Genomic DNA, 13,791 nt, shown 5'->3' on the forward strand with positions numbered 1-13,791 from the left:
GCGAGCGCGCGGCGGCCCGCCTCCTGCGAGCTGCCCTTGGACCGTCTCGCTCCCCGAGTCCGGGGACTTTGGGTCTAGGCTGGCCCGTGCCACGGTGCTTCAGGGACAGGAGCCGACGTTCAGGACGGCGGAAATGGTGAGTGCGACGTCCTGATCCAGGGCAGGAGTCGGTGAGCGGCAGGTCGGCCTGGCGTCCTTGGGTGCTCTGAAGGAGTCGGACCCAAGGACCCCCGCGGCCGCCCCGCACTCCTCCACCCGCTGGCGGCTGGCGGAGCGGAGCCTTCTCGCGGCCGGTGCTGCGGCGCCCTGGGTCCCGGGCGGGTGCGGCCTCTGGGCGGCGGCGGGGAAGCGTTCAGCCCGCGCCCGGTCCACGTGTGCGCCCAGGCCTGCGGCCCGCGGGTGGGCGGCCGCGGCAGGTGCCGGGGGCCAGCGGGGTCAACGGAGCTGCCTGGCGGCCGCTCCAGAGCCGGTCTCACGGGAAGCCCGCGGAGGGGCGGCCTGGCGCCAGCCGTGTGGTTCTGTTGGGTGGGGCGCGTGGGACCACGATGCCATGTCCATGTTTTCTGGAGCAGCCAGAAACGGCGGATGATGGCTGGTCCTCTTTTCGTGGTCACCATTATCCCCCACCCCCTTGTTTTTTGAGGTAGGGTTTCACTCCAGCTTGGAGTTTACTCTGGAATTCACTTTGTACTTTCAGGGTGGACTTGAACGCATGGCGATCATCCTGCCTCTGCCTCCCACCTCTGCCTCCAGAGTGCTGGGATTAAAAGCATGTGTCACCACGCCTGGCTCACCCTGGGTTTTTTAACCTGTGTCACTCTGTCCCCAGGGAGTCGGCAACAAAGTTTGCAGTGTCACATCACCTCCAGAGTTCTCCCTGAGCCTCTAGTTTTAATCTCTGATTTCCTTCTCTGGATCTGTGTTTGTCTGTCTGACTGTGGGGTCCCAGGCATGTGAGCATCTCCTCCTTGATCTTTGTAATTATTGGTTCATGTTTCCTAGGGTATCTGGGGTTCTCATCACGCCTTCCCCAGGATGCACATCCTTGAGGCACTGGTGTCACTCACATAAGGACTGGAATCCAGATACCATGTACTTCCTTATTGGGTGACATAATTTAGGCACTTGCCCTTTCAGCCAAGTCCCTGTGTATGTATATTACCTTGGTACTCATGCTGGTCTGTCTAGGCAATGGTGGGGTGCTGAATACGTCTTACCCACTAGAATGTTCAGAACACCAGGAGGGTTTTGTAACGTCAGAGCCCTGAAGACAGGTGGGGAGATCATGGGAGACACAGAGACCCAGTAAGACAGCTCAGGAGGCCTCAGTTACAGCTCAAGGCCAGGCACTGGGGTTTGGGGTGAGATTGACTTCCTCTGCCCTTTCCCTTTCTGTCCAACACCTGGGAGAGCCTGGATGGTGGAAAACAGTCCATCTGGCTTGAGACATGATTCAGAAGCACAGGAGCTGGGGAGGCAGAGCAGAAGTAATCTGCTTCTATCTTCTCCCCGATGCACAGGCCTACACCTTGGGGCTTTCCTGGTCCTGTGCTACTTAGACTCTCTCTGTGTCCGTCTGTCCCTTCATCCTTTCCCTCTTTTCCTTTTCTTTTGCTTTTTCCAGACTGCCTCCTTCTATAGTCAAAATGGACCTGGAACTCACTGTGTAGCCCAGGCTTGCTTGAACCTTGTAGCAGTACTTTGACTCTACCTTCCAAGGACTGCGATGTATATACACATGAGCCACTAACTTCCAGTTAACTGTTCTTTTTTGTTCCTCATATCTGTCTGTCTGTCCTCTGTGGCCTATCTGTAAGGCAGTGAACATCAGTGTGGAGCCCTGGTTTGGAAGGTATTTTTTCTGGGTGAGATCCATCCCAGGGGGATGGCTGGCACTGGATGCAGAGTACCAGGAGTAGCTGTGCCCAGAGTTCTCACTGCTTCGTTACTCTCTTCTTCTCTCTCTGAATGTTCCCCCATCAGTTCCCTGTAATGGTGAAACGGAGGGGAGGGGGCAAGACTGGGGTTCACTCTCATTTCCAAAATGTATCTGTGTGTAGATTTGTTATCCCAGACACTCAGAAGCCGATGGCTAGAGGTAGAACCACAAGTTCCAGACCAATCTGCTCCACAGACATTTTTCAAGGCTGAAGTGGCTAGAGAAACTCTTTCTCAAGTAAACAAAAACCAAATGTTTAAATTTTAGCGATGGAGCATGTGCCTGGCATGACTTGTGCCTTAAGTTCATTCCCAAGCACCTTTCACTGGCACCTCAGAGAAGCCAATTCCTGCCCTTTGTATAGATTTTTTTTTTTCCTCCTATGGAATGGAGTAGTTGCTCCCTGCTGGCCAGTGTGATGTGGCCACATTATGGTAAGAGTAAAAAAAAAAGAACTGTTTTGTGGAGACCAGATCTGCTTTTTAGTCCACCAGCCCTCCCCCTGGGACCATAAAGCCTAGGAGAACAGTGGGGTATGGAGCTTCCCTTACTGCACAGTAAAGGAAGCTGATGCCAGGGTTTGGGGGTTGAGTGGGATTGACCCTCATTGCCTGCTACCATGGGATGTGTAGGCCAGTAGCTGTGTCTTCACTCAGTACACAGGGTTTTCACAGCTGTGAAAGAAGTGTGAGTTCCTGCTCTTCCCAAATCTCTGAGGATGGATGAAGGACAAGAGGGTCTGTGGAAGGAGGATCTGTGTGAGGAAAATAGGCCTTACAGGTGTGAAGGAAGAAGCCATGGTCTGGGGGAGGCAGAGTGTGTCTGAGGGAGGAGACTTCAGGAAAGTTTCTGAGGGGAGATGAGATTTGGAGGGTTTTTAAAAAAATTTTTTTTGTTGTTTATTTATTTATTTGAGAGCAACAGAGAGAAAGAGGCAGGGAGAGAGAGAAAGAGAATGGGCACGCCAGGGCCTCCAGCCACTGCAAACGAACTTCAGATGCATGCGCCCCCTTGTGCATCTGGCTAACGTGGGTCCTGGGGAATCGAGCCTCGAACTAGGGTCCTTAGGCTTCACAGGCAAATGCTTAACTGCTAATCCATCTCTCCAGACCTGGAGGGATTTTTAGACAGGAGGTCAGTTCTCAGGAATGGGGGAGGTTCAAGGAGATCTGAAGGGTGAAGTCATGGCAAAAGAAAAGAATAAGGAGAACAAAAATAGGGAAAATTAAGAGGACATGGGAAGGGAAAGGAGCCCCTCACTCTGGGGTCTGCTTAAAGTCTATTATGAGCTGAAAGTGAAAATTGGAGCATAGTTAGCAACATTTGTGGTTACCTATATACTTAGAATGGTCCTTCTATATACTTAAAATCATAATGTAACAGTAATGTTCATTTATGATTAAAGGTAAAGCAAATATGACCTTGAGGTCTGACCTGATTAATTTTCCAGATGGAAACTTAAAATTTTCTAGAATTTCCTGTGAAATTTGGCTGCAGTGGGAGCAAGAGAGGACACTATACCCCAGGATCTAGTCATGGTGAGTTTGTGCCTGGCTTTCTAAGGCACAGGAGAGAAACTGTGGCATTATATAACTATGTAACGCTGTTCGCAGGCTGCCCATTGTCTCTGTCACTTGACTCATGGGTACTTTTGTTTTAATTTTTTTTTAAATTTATTTATTTGAGAGTGACAGACACAGAGAGAAAGACAGATAGAAGGAGAGAGAGAGAATGGGCTCACCAGGGCTTCCAGCCTCTGCAAACGAACTCCAGAGGCGTGCACCCCCTTGTGCATCTGGCTAACGTGGGACCTGGGGAACCGAGCCTCGAACTGGGGTCCTTAGGCTTCACAGGCAAGCGCTTAACTGCTAAGCCATCTCTCCAGCCCTCATGGGTACTTTTGCCTAGGATGCTCAGACCCCTCACCTCCTGGAACCCTCATACCTGATTTCTAGGCTATTGCAAATTGTGCCTGTGTAACTGAATGCCTACATGAACTCATATCTCTTCCTGAGTCATCAGTTTCCATTCTGTCTCCCAGCTGCTCAGTGCTCCGTCCTTTGTGACCTAAACAGTGTCTCTTGGCTCTGGTGATCTTAAGTTATGCCCACCTGCTACTGAGCATTGGGAAGCTACTTACCCTGCTGTTGTGGTTTTGTCATGGGTCCACAGGCATGTTTGAGCCATCAGGCAGATGTGTAGGAAGGTTTTAGAGCAGCATGGTGTGTACTCTGTGGTGTTACTGATCTGGATGCAAAGGAACTTGGGCCTCATGCCCATGGTTTGGGGCAAGATGTAGTGTCTGGTCATGGTATTTTAGCAGTACTGTGGGTGGTTTGGAAAGTTGGTTTCACCAGGTACCCTGTCAGCAGCTGAACAGAAGAAACTTCCCTTATCCTGCCTGGTCATGGCCACCCACTTCCCCAGGGCAGTCTTTTCTTTTTTAATCCTGTCCCTGTCTAACTTGGAAGTCATTCTTGCCACTGTGTTCCCTAATTCTGTTGCAGTCCCACAGGGAGGCACAGCCAGGGCTCAGGGTTACAGCTCACATGTGAGGCTTTGCGTGTGCATTTGGGTTTGTGTATTCCATCTGTCTGTCTCTGAATTTCTGTGATTCAGTCTTTGTCCTAACTGAGCCATTTGAATATGATCCCACATTGTTCTGCCAGTGGTCCATCTCTTTCTAGTCTCTCACTACCTATTCTTTTCTTAGTTCGTTCTTTCTTTCTTTCTTTCTTTCTTTCTTTTTTTTTTTTTTTTGACTTTGCTTTTTCTGAGGTAGGGTCTCTCTCACTGTAGCTCAGTCCGACCTGGAACTCACTATGCAGTCTCAGGGTGGCCTTGAACTCGCGGCAATCCTCCTGCCTCTGTCTCCCGAGCGCTGGGATTAAAGACGTGTGCCATTGTGCCCGGCTTTACTTCCTATTCTTTATGAAGCCTTTCCTTCAGGTCCTAGGGTCAGTAGGTCATAGGCTGAAATCAGAATTTCCCTTCCTGCCTGGGTGACCTTTATCAGGCATTTCCCCTTTCTGATCCATTTATGCATGTGTCTGTATGTTGTCATGGTCTGAGGAGGGACCATGTCTAGCTCGTATGATTACTTTAGAACAGCTGTGTACAGAAAGCTCACCACTTCCCTTTTCCTTCCCACAATGTCTGCATGTCCTCTTCAGTGTCTTGTTAAGGTAAAATAGGGGTGGGGCCTACACCTTATTTCAAATCTCTGCTCACTCAACTCTAGGTAATATAGCCCTGTTTTATTAGTTATTGGATTGCATAGGAAGGAGAAATTTTATCTTTTTCTTTTTCTTTTAAAATGAAAAGGAAATATCAAAAAATTAAACTCAGCAATTCATGGGATAGGTGGGACAGGAATGCTATGTTGACCCTATTTAAGGGAAGAGAAGGATTCAGCCAGATAGGGACAGTGCTATGGGGGAAGGGAATGAGAATGAAGTATAATGTCACAAACATGTGTGACAATTTAATACCTTTGTCAACTTGATCAGATCAGGAATTAAGAACCACACCTTTTGGGTGGCTCTTAGAGTGACCAGCCCTTCAAGTGATGGACTATATAAAAAGAAGCTCCAGGAAATCAGGGCCTCTGGCCTGGCTGCCTTTGCCACTTACTGGTGCCAGCATCTACCCTATTGCTGCTGTTCATGGACATCTGCACCCAGCTTCTTCAGCCTTCCAACATGGACTGAAGACCAGCAGTTCCCTGGGAATCCTCTAGGCCTCCAGTACCAGATTGGGACTGCTGAAGCATCCAGTCTTGCACTGAGCAGCCACAGAGTTCCCAGATTCTCCAGCCTGCAGGCACAGTCATTGCTGGACTGCCCAGCTCATAGCCTGTAAGCCAATATAACAAATCCCCCTTATAGTATTATAATATGTGTTCTCTTTTCTACAGAACTGTGACTAATACTGATCATGGTTCCAGGAGTGGTTCTAGAGAAAAGGAATTGTAAGGATGAATTTCCTGAGTGGGCTCAGTGTTAACTATATATGGCTGTCCAGCTGTAATGCCACTGTAGTGCTTCGCTTGCTAAGCATGTGAATTCCTATATGCTGACCTCTGTCCTGCCGGCACTTGTCTCTCCATCCTTGTCACTGTCTATGTCTTCAGTAGTCTTCATTGAAAGTGTTTGTTGAATCGTGGGCTGGGAAGAAACTCTGGCTGGGACCCACACTTTTGGATGGTTAATTTGAGATGCAGAATTGTAGGAGCAGCTATGCACAGAGGCCTCATGCCTTCAAGCATCCTTCTCACTGATCCTCTGTCCCAGTATTCTGTTAATTTGACATAGGGGATATGGCCTAGATCTGGGTTCATTTCTCACTGCCAAACCAGTCATATTGGTACGTGCCTATCATCCCAGGTTCGGAGGAGGATTAGGAGGAAGTGTTGTAAGTTCGAGATCAGCCTGGGCCACATAGTATGTTGAAGATCAGCCTGTTTAACTTAGTTAGACTCAATCTGATATAAGCAAAAACCAAGTCAAAAAAGTTCAGTGGTAGTAGCTATGGTTGACATGGACAGAGCCCTTGTCTCCATTCCCATTCAACTTCTCTGTGTGTGATCTCATTTTGTGCTTCAGGAGAATGGAATGATGCCACTCCCTGCTGAGCTGTGTGGTGGCGCAGGAAGGCAAGATAACTAATTGCTTTGGAGGGGGCTGTGCTGCTTTAGAGCCCACCATTGTCCCTTCTGTGACCATCAGGCCAAGGAGGGGTGTGGAGTCTGGTGCTTGGCTCAGTGTATGGGAAGCGACACTGACTTCAGGGAGGGCATGGATTAATCTTGCACTTGCTGCCACCATGAGGCAGAAAATGCAGTGGCTGGGCTATTTCAAGGCTCCAGAAAACTTTCTTCACTGGGCTCAGAGGGTTCTGAATAGGATGTGAGACATCAGTGGTCAAAGGTTCCTTGTCCGCAAGAATGGATGACAGACTAAATGGTCTATGGGAAGAGAATCTTTGCTCTTAAGCCTGACAGATGTAAAGAAGAGAAGGCATGGTGTGAGGGAGGATGCGAACACCTTCGAAGGTGGACATTCACTGAGGGTTGGTAGCCAGCGACTCTGGAAGAGATGAGGAACTGAGGGAAGTGACATCTAGAGGTTGGAGGTGAGGATAAGATTAATGTGAGGGACCACGTGAGGTTTTGCAGGAAGAGGTAAGTCTGAGGGGGGTCATAGTGTAGCAGTCAGGACTAAATGTAAAGAAGCGTTTTGAAGCAGGAAGTGGTGAACATGGTCCTAAAGAAGAGCTTTGGAGGGGATCTGAGCTTTGGATGGGGGCAAATCTGATGGAGGAGTGAAGTTAGATATCTGGTGGGTGTAGGCCTGGTCAAGAGAAAGACAAAATAAGGAATAAAAGGAAAATTCAGAGGATATGGACAGGAAAATGAGCCCTTCAGTCAGGTATTTGACTAGTCTCTAAGAGTCAAGAATTCCAGCAAAATTAGCAACTTTTGCTGTGAAGTTTGCCAACATGCAGAGGATATTTCTTTTATACGATAATATTTCAGATATTATTAAAGTAGTGATTAACCATGCTTACTTAAGTCCTAAGTTAACTAATCTTTGATTATGGCTTTCATCCTTTTCCAGGTGTGAAAATTTGAAAATTTGTGGTATTTCCTGCAACAAGCTTCTGTGGAGAGATTAAGGCAGGGAACCTTATGCCCAGAAAGCCAAAAATGATGATGCATTTGTGGACTGGATTTCTCAGCCAGAGAAGGTAAACTCTGACTCCTATATCTCAACCATAGGACAGTCTCTTGCCTCCCATTGTCTATCTCATTTGGGTCTGGGTTCTGTCCTCTAGAATACTATGACACCCAACTCTTGAGCCCTTCTATGTGGTTTCCAGGACATTTCAAGTAGGTATCTATACAACCTCACACCTGTCCCTTGGACAATGTATTCTTTTCAGTCTGCCAGCTAACCAGAACCTCAATCTGTTTGTGTTCTGTGCTCTGTCTTTGGACTGTGGTATTCTTTGATAGACCCAATCAGGCCCTGATTCTCAGGAGCTATATTACTATGAGTAGCCAGCCTGGATTGGACCTGAGCCCCATCAGCAAGTTGTAGCTGCCAGACAGAGGTTTGGGAAGATATCAGGGTGGTTAGTGCCATGGTGGTTTATGGATCCCCTTGAGGCTGTGCATATTGTGGTATTCAGGGAGCAGGAGTGTTACATTGGGAGCTGTGGTATTATCTGTGTGGGAAGTACTAGAATCTGCACACATTCCATGTGGAGTATGGGGGCAAGGTCTCCTGGAGATGGAGACTGTGGCCATCGAGTGTTGGGCACAGAAAGCTGGTTTCTCAAGGCACACTAAGACAAGCTGAACTGCAGAGACTTTTTGTCAGACTGCTATGAGGGCCCCTGGCTGTCTGTTCCAGTGTTTCCTGGATTCAAGCCCTAGGAGACCATGTCAGGGCTCTTGATCCCACCCAGCCGCAGCCTCCCTGGCACCTCTGTGTTTATTTTTCTGTATATACCTGAATCTCTGTGATGTCTCCATTTCTGAATCTTCATGATTATCTCTCTACCTTTTCTAAACCAGCTGTTTGAGCTCTACTCACTTTCTTATTTATTTATTTATTTATTTATTTATTTATTTGAGAGTGACAGATACAGAGAGAAAGACAGATAGAAGGAAAGAGAGAGAATGGGCGTGCCAGGGCTTCCAGCCTCTGCAAACGAACTCCAGATGTGTGCGCCCCCTTGTGCATCTGGCTAACGTGGGTCCTGGGGAACCGAGCCTCGAACCGGGGTCCTTAGGCTTCATAGGCAAGTGCTTAACTGCTAAGCCATCTCTCCAGCCCTCTACTCACTTTCGTTTCTGCTGTCACTGACCTGGCTTTCCCTGGTCTGTTTAGGCTTCTCACCACCTTTTCCCAGGAGCATTACCATCAGTACCTGGGTTTGCAGGACAGGAGATGTTATCAGGATTTCTACTTACTTGCCATTTGATTTGTCCTTTTAGTCTCAGAGCCCAACCTCCGTCCTCTCTCTCTCCCTCTCTCTCTCCCTCTCCCTCCCCCTCCCTCCCTCCCTCCCTCCCTCCCTCTCTCCCCCTCTCTCTCTCTCTCTCTCTCTCTCTCTCTCTCTCTGTGTGTGTGTGTGTGTGTGTGTGTGTGCACATACATATGTCTGTGTGTTTTATTAGGGAACAAACCAGGAGATTTGTGTATGGTAACAAGTTCTGTCACTGGACCACATTACCTGTTTTTTTTTTTTTTTTAAACATATTCTTTGAGACATGACACATGGTCTCACTCTGTACCCCAAGCTGATCTTGCCCTATGCATGCTCCTGCCTTTGCTTCCCATATACCTGGAATTACAAACACATACCTTCAGGGCTGGTTCTGTGTCCTTCGTGGAAGTGAAGTGAACAGAGGAGACAGGGCAGGCACTATTTATCCTTTTGACTCCCTTACTAGACTTTGCCTCCTGCATGCAATTCCTAGTGGAGGGTCTGGAGGTAGGGGTTATACAAAAGCACTGAATGTGTGGTTCTTGTTCCCAGCCAGTGCCTTTGAGTACAGTATGATAGCTAGGGAAATCCCAGGTGCATATAGCCAGAGTCTTGGAGAAAGAGGTGCGGAAATGGTGAGAAACAAGTAACAAGAGGCACAAACAGTGCAGCAGACCATGGTTAGAGCCATCAGCTTTGGGGACATGAAGCAAATGTTCTATAGTTAGGGAGGTAAGGTAGAGGTGTCCTCCTCTTGTCCCCTCCATTAAAAGAGGTCTTCACAACACCAAGCTTTCAGGCTTTTTCTTAAGTTGCATCTTTTTAAAAATATATACATTTAGTTAATTGTGGATGTGTTTGTGTGTGTGTCTGTGCATGTGATGGTCAGAAGAAAATCTCATTATCTTAGTTTCACTCACAGTGAGACAGGATTTCCTCCCTGAGAGTTTTGGATTCTCCTGGCTCTGCTTCCTATTGGCCTAGTCTCACTGGGATAATAGAAGCACAAGCCACCTTGCATCCATTTTTATGTGGTTGCCGGGGAATCAAACCTGGGCCCAGAGGCTTTGCAAAACTGAGGCATGTACACCCAGCTCCCGGGGTCAGTGTTGATAGTGGAGTCACAGGACACACAGTGGACACTTGGGAAATTCATAGGGCATGGAAGTAGGGGTTGCCTTTCAATGGTGGATGGGCAGGCATCCCCCTGCTCTTTCTCTCACTGGTGCTGTGTCTCTACATATGGGTCATTCTTCTCACCCCCTCACACTCCCCACTGTGCTTAGGTTTCCATTTTGTAGCCCAGCTGGCCTCAAACTTACATCCATCCTCCTGCATCAGTCCCCTAGTGCTGGGTTGTATGTTTCAGTCTCCAACCTTAGGTATGTGTGCACGGTTTTCACTCTTTGAGAGTCTTTTTCTTTTTGTGGGTGTTTATGCCATATGTGTCATGAGTTGTGCACGTGTGTGGGTTGTAGTGTTTGGGTTTATATATGTGTGTGTGTGTGCATGCTTGTGGAGGAGGCCAGAGGAATTACTGAGTGTGCCTCCCCATCCGGGACCCACCTGCTTTTCTGTGAGGGCTTGCTGTTCTTTTTAAGACCCAATATTTTTGTCACCTCTGCTCCCCATAAGACGGGGCTATACAGACAGGTGTGACAGTGCTCAGCTGTTGATGTGGGTGCTGGGTAACTGAACTACAGGTGCCTCAGCCCCCAGTCCCTCTACATGCAGTGGAGACACTCATCCTCTCAGCCATCTCTGCGGCCTTTGTGTGCCTGGGTCAGTGTATCAGTGTCATTCATTTCTTGTCTGGTTTCTCCTCGGTGAAACAGGTGAAGTGACCTAGAGCAGGGTTCACATCTCACCCCCAAGCCAAGCCTGGTGGTGTAGGCCAGGAAATCCTGCGTGTGGACAGTGAAGCAGCAACATTCACTAGATATTCCAGAGCAGCTTGAGCTAAAGGCCAAGTTCATAGCCAACTTGGGCAATACAGTGAGGTCCTGTCCAAAAACACACATAAAACTCTAGTTGGAATATGGCTCAATGGTTAAAAGCAGTTCCCTCTTACTCACATAAAACCAGATGTAAAAAAATGGCATATGCATCTGGTGTACATTTTCAGCCACAAGGGACCCTTGTGCTCCTAAATACACACACACACACACACACACACACACACACACACACACACTTACTCTCTCTATTGAAAATTTGGTGTTTTTGCACACATCTTTAGTCCCAGTACTCAGAAGGATGAGGAAGGAGAGTTGCTGTGAGTTTGAGGTAGGCCTGGGACTTAAGGTTGAGTTCCATGTCAACATGGGCGAGAGGGTGTGAAATCCTGCCTTAAAAAAATTTTTTTAAGGGGGGAGGGAGGGAATTAACATGGGATATTTTTTTATAATCATGGAAAATGCTAATAAAAATTAAAAAAAATTTAAACTCATAGGAAGGAGATTTTTATTTTTTTTCAATGTTTTTTTTTTATTTTTATTAACATTTTCCATGATTATAAAATATATCCCATGGTGATTCCCTCCCTCCCCACCCCCACACTTTCCCATTTGAAATTCCATTCTCCATCATATTACCTCCCCATTACAATCATTGTAATTACATATATACAATATCAACCTATTAAGTATCCTCCTCCAGGAAGGAGATTTTTTTTTTTTATGCAATAGTTTATTCACTTGAAAATAAGAATTTTAGGGGGACAGGGTCTTATGTGTCATGCACTGTCCTCAGACTTCAGGAAGGAGATTTTTAAAAAGCCCTAATTTCTGCTCCCAAATCTGGTCAGAGGGATACCCCCCTTCTACAAGAAGGTGAAAGCCAGGATTGGGCATAACATGACTCTGTACTTTTCACTTTCCTCCACTTTGTTTCAGATGAGACAATTGGCATCTAGGATACCCCAAAACTCTCTGCTCCCCTGTCTCCTTAAAAACTGGGTTTGGGCTGGAGAGATGGCTTAGTGGTTAAGCACTTGCCTTGAAGCCTAAGGACCCCGGTTCGAGGCTTAACTCCCCAGGACCCACGTTAGCCAGATGCACAAGGGGGCACATGCATCTGGAGTTCGTTTGCAGTGGCTGGAAGCCCTGGCGCACCCATTCTCTGTCTCTATATGCCTCTTTCTCTCTCTGCCTGTCACTCTCAAATAAATAAATAAAAAAATTAAAAAAAAAAAACTGGGCTCATTGAGATAATACAGGGAGAACAGGAATTGCCATTACTTCTCCCCAGAGACTTAAGGAGACAATTAGAAACATACTAGTATAACTCCAGACACTATGGAGGAAGAAATTCTTAAGAACTAAAACAGTTGCTTCGGGTGGCAACTTTAGTTTATGAGAATCAGGAAGCAAAGAAAAAAGGGACCAGAAAGGGGGATTTAAAAAAAAAAAGATAGACATCACCAGTACATCATAATGGTAATAAAGGCTGCTCAGGAAAGGGATGCTTATTGAAACATTTAATTGGTTAAGATCTAAAATGTTTACTTGATGTAAACATCCTAACCATTAGAGAAACTGAGTCTTATGGTTAATGCTTCACTCCTTAGCAGCCCACTGATGCTAATTTGTTATGGTTTAATGGTTATAAAATTGGTTTTAAAACTCTCAGTAAAGTAAACTAGGTTCCTCTGTTTGTCAGGTTTTAAGGTTTTAACTCTTGGAGAAACTGACTCTTAAGATAAAACTTTCACATGTTCGTGTTTAATTTCCAAAGATGAGGTATTCATATCTAAAGCCATTGTGACTTTAAAGATAGCTTCTGTTTCATTGATGCTAATTATATTGAATGTCCATCACTCGGTTTAATCACTTAGGTTTAAATGATATAATTTCAGTCATTATAACCTTTATGCTCCTGTTAGGTAAAATATGTTGGAATAGTCTGTCTAATTTTTATCAATTTTAAGTCATGGGTAAGACATAATATTGTTTTATGTTAATAAAAATTTCTGTTATACATAAAATCAATTGATATCAAGGTTAATCTAAAAACATTGGTTGCCAAATGGTGTTTTCTCCTTCAAAACAGATCTGTCAAGGGTCGTATTAGAGCTTAGCTGTTTTGGGTCTACAATTACCACATTCTGCTCTATTATATGTAAAGTAACTATCTCTTTTCTGGCATCTCAAGTCCAATGCTTATAACAAAATTAACTCTTTTTTTTTTTTTTTTTGGTTTTTCGAGGTAGGGTCTCACTCTGGTCCAGGCTGACCTGGAATTAACTCTGTCATCTCAGGGTGGCCTTGAACTCATGGCAGTCCTCCTACCTCTGCCTCCCGTGTGCTGGGATTAAAGGCGTGCGCCACCACGCCCGGCCAAAATTAACTCTTAAGACATATTATATACCTTATGGTTTGGCCTCATGCTCAAACAGTGGTCCTCATCTGAGAGAAATAATTTCAAACACCATGGTTCTGTTTCCAATGTTCCCTGGGTAATTGGTACCCACGCAGGTATTTGGACTTCTTGCTGACAATTTCTAGGTTAAATTAATTGGCTTAGATTTGTATTGTTTTCAAGACTGATAACAGGTTCTGTCTACATTTATAACTATTAGATATTTAAAGTATAAGATGTGCCTACTTTCTGTGCTTCAGATATGGCCTATGCTGCCACAGGACGACTAAATTTTGAAAGTTTGAACAAAATGACTTTAAGCTCTTATGCCATTCTGTAACTAGATCTAGCTCATTAATCAAATGTGCTTTATGGGTACATACATGCAGGCGGGTGTAACTTCCTTTCTACATGTATTAATAACCTATGTAGATGGCAAAGCCAATTGGAATCATCAGAGCAAGAGGTGCCAATATTTTGGCCTGTGCTTTCAGATC

At 46.1% G+C, this 13,791-nt stretch overlaps 1 protein-coding gene across 1 annotated transcript in view; it reads left to right on the forward strand.

Annotated features, from left to right (window-relative positions):
• Positions 1-13,791, forward strand: part of LOC101595094 (zinc finger protein 585B-like) — an 88,190-nt gene continuing 74,399 nt past the window's right edge. The window contains exons 1-2 of the mRNA XM_045139736.1: positions 1-136; positions 7,558-7,687. The gene's annotated coding sequence lies outside the window, so the exon portion shown is untranslated. The remainder of the gene's footprint in view (positions 137-7,557; positions 7,688-13,791) is intronic.

The sequence above is a fragment of the Jaculus jaculus genome, chromosome 23 (assembly GCF_020740685.1).
Source record: "Jaculus jaculus isolate mJacJac1 chromosome 23, mJacJac1.mat.Y.cur, whole genome shotgun sequence".
Taxonomy (NCBI): Eukaryota; Metazoa; Chordata; class Mammalia; order Rodentia; family Dipodidae; genus Jaculus; species Jaculus jaculus.